This window comes from Leuresthes tenuis, unplaced genomic scaffold, assembly GCF_036924035.1.
Source record: "Leuresthes tenuis unplaced genomic scaffold, fLeuTen1.0.hap1 SCAF_1, whole genome shotgun sequence".
Taxonomy (NCBI): Eukaryota; Metazoa; Chordata; class Actinopteri; order Atheriniformes; family Atherinopsidae; genus Leuresthes; species Leuresthes tenuis.
This window is the reverse complement of record NW_027325355.1, coordinates 35,678,013-35,681,365: the sequence shown is the minus strand read 5'-3', so window position 1 is coordinate 35,681,365 and position 3,353 is coordinate 35,678,013. Positions and strand designations below refer to the sequence as shown.

At 39.6% G+C, this 3,353-nt stretch overlaps 1 long non-coding RNA gene across 1 annotated transcript; it reads left to right on the top strand.

Annotated features, from left to right (window-relative positions):
* Positions 1 to 1,404: 1,404 nt before the first annotated feature.
* LOC140294207 (uncharacterized) lies at positions 1,405 to 2,605 on the top strand. Its single transcript, XR_011912758.1, has 3 exons — positions 1,405 to 1,450; positions 1,527 to 1,610; positions 2,360 to 2,605. It is a non-coding gene; the product is annotated as an uncharacterized lncRNA (long non-coding RNA).
* The last annotated feature ends 748 nt before the right edge of the window (positions 2,606 to 3,353 follow it).

The following is a 3,353-nucleotide window of genomic DNA, read 5'->3' as shown; positions in this document are numbered from 1 at the left end:
ATTAAATAAGCGCCACCTGCCTTCAAATTAGCACCACCTTCCATTAAAGAAGCACCACCTGCCATTAAATAAGCGCCACCAGCCATAAAATAAGCGCCAACTGGCATTAAATAAGCGCCACCTGCCATTAAATAAGCGCCAACTGGCATTAAATTAGCACCACCTGCCATTAAATAAGCGGCAACTGGCATTAAATAAGCGCCACCTAACATAAAATAAGCGCCATCTGGCATTAAATAAGCGACACCTGCCATTAAATTAGCACCACCTGCCATTAAATAAGCACCACCTCTCCACATTGACTCATTGTGGATGAAGCTCAGTAGCTTGAAACCGTCTTCTGAAATCCTCTTTAAAGGGGATGTTTATTTTTTATAAAACTTGGACCTTATTTCTGGCATAAAATACGTTTATCTATTCTGTGTAGAAAGTCCTCAATAAGACCCCGATAGCTGCCAATAACAACAACACAGCAGCTATGAGCTAACAGAGCTATAGCACACGTTCGTTCATTCATTCTTCTTAAAGTATTGGTGAAATAAAGACAGATAATGCCTTATTTAGAGGCTGCATCGTCTAAGCCCCGTTCACTCCGTTATATGGATCTCCAGTTATCTAAATATCTTCCGAAGGACGCCGACTTTCACCAAACTGTTCTCTGTGAGCAGATGAACGTATTTCATGCCAGAAATAAGGTCCATATATAAGGAAATAACTTCCCCTTTAACAAACGGATAAATTAACAGTACAAACGCATAAATTAACAGTACAAACGGATAAATTAACAGTACAAACGCATAAATTAACAGTACAAACGCATAAATTAACAGTACCAACGAATAAATTAACAGTACAAACGGATAAATTAACAGTATAAACGCATAAATTAACAGTACCAACGGATAAATTAACAGTACAAACGCATAAATTAACAGTACCAACGGATAAATTAACAGTACAAACGGATAAATTAACAGTACCAACGGATAAATTAACAGTACAAACGGATAAATTAACAGTACAAACGGATAAATTAACAGTACAAATGGATAAATTACCAGTACAAACGGATAAATTAACAGTACCAACGGATAAATTAACAGTACCAACGGATAAATTAACCGTACAAACGGATAAATTAACAGTACAAACGGATAAATTAACAGTACAAACGGATACATTAACAGTACAAACGGATAAATTAACAGTACAAACGGATACATTAACAGTACAAACGGATAAATTAACAGTACAAACGGATAAATTAACAGTACAAACGGATAAATTAACAGTACAAACTGATAAATTAACAGTACAAACAGGATTTTCTGCTAACCCATAAAAGTGACGGTGTATAACTGATGGTTTAGGTTTCCTGTGTCTTCTGAGGAGAGACTGAAGGTTCACCAGAGCGCTGTGAACTACCTGGGTCTGGCCTGCTACAACAAAGGTCAGCATCTGGTTTGGTTTTACATGGAAAAGATACGAAGGGAACAGACTCTTACCTGTGTTTGTTGAATCCACAGGTGCGCTGTCCAGCTTGTTCTACCTCGCTCACGAGTTTCATGACGACCCTAAAGGAGGAATCCTGGCAAACACCAACTGTGGAGGTTAGACCAGAAGCTTTTGACACCATTGTTTCCCTTTATTCACCGAAACAAACACCCAAAAAGAAAGATTAGTCTCACAGAATCTGCCTTTAATTTAAGAAAGGATGAGAAACGTCTTCTCAGGAAGGCTAAAGTAACTTTGAGAGTTCGACTGTACGAAATGCAGCCGCCAAACTTCTGAAAAACAACAAAACAAAACTTTTTTTTTTTGTTCTGGAGAACCGAACCAGTTCCACCAGCAGCAGAAACTGGTTCTTTACTGGGTTTCCCAACATGTTGGTTTGTTCCAGGTCTGACTCTGGAGAACAGAACCAGTTCCACCAGCAGCAGAAACTGGGCCTTTACTGGGTTTCCCAACATGTTGGTTTGTTCCAGGTCTGACTCTGGAGAACCGAACCAGTTCCACCAGCAGCAGAAACTGGTTCTTTACTGGGTTTCCCAACATGTTGGTTTGTTCCAGGTCTGACTCTGGAGAACCGAACCAGTTCCACCAGCAGCAGAAACTGGTTCTTTACTGGGTTTCCCAACATGTTTGGATTCCTGTGGGGAAGGAAATTTAAAACATATTCCAGTTAGAAACTAAAGTTGGAAGGATATTTTGGAGGATATTTCAGCTAATAACCGATAACTTCTTCTCTTTAACTACATGAAGCTGGTACTGATTGTGTATTTCAACAGTGCAAAACTATGGGCTGACCTTCGCACTGGTCTCACTGGACTATCTTCCATCTCTGTTCCTTTCTCTCCAGGTGAAAACTGTAACCGCGGGGCTGCGCTCGGGGCCCTGCTGGGGGCCGGGGCCGGCTACAGCGGAGGAGGCATCCCGCAGGAGTGGAAGGACGAACTAAAAGACGCCCAGGAGTTCATTCCCGACATCCTGAAAGAGTGAAAGCAGCTTCTTCAAAGCAGTCTTCAGGATTCCACGACTTCCGGTTTACGCTGTTTATTCCAACTGTGTAATTTTTTTTATTTCTATTTAACAATCATATCTTTATTTTCTGGAATTATATTTTTGTATTATAGAACAAAAAGTAAATTATTAAGCAGGAAAATAAGCATAACCTCTTAAAAAGTTATCAGATTAGATAATATATATATCTATTTATTATTTCTGCCTTAACGTGTTGATTCCTGTTGAAGCCTTTAAACAAATAAACATGTTATTTGTTCCTATAAAGAATAAACTAAATGGACTTTAACTAAATGTCTATTTTTGTGTATTCATTTTATGTCATAAAAAATTACATTGTTGCCGATGTGTATTTTCTACATATATTCTGTCTCTGGTAATGTTCTGTCTCTGGTCCACGGTAATGTTCTGTCTCTGGTCCACGGTAATGTTCGATCTCTGGTCCACGATAATGTTCGGTTTCTGTTTCACGGTAATGTTCCGTTTCTGGTCCACGATAATGTTGTGTTTCTGTTTCACGCTAATGTTCCGTTTCGCGCCACCTGTCATTAAATAAGCACCAACTGGCATTAAATAAGAGCCACCTGCCTTCAAATTAGCACCACCTGCCATAAAATAAGTGCCAACTGGCATTAAATAAGCGCCACCTGCCTTCAAATTAGCACCACCTTCCATTAAAGAAGCACCACCAGCCATAAAATAAGCGCCAACTGGCATTAAATAAGCGCCACCTGCCTTCAAATTAGCACCACCTGCCATAAAATAAGCGCCAACTGGCATTAAATAAGCGACACCTGCCATTATATAAGCGACACCTGCCATTAAATAAGTGC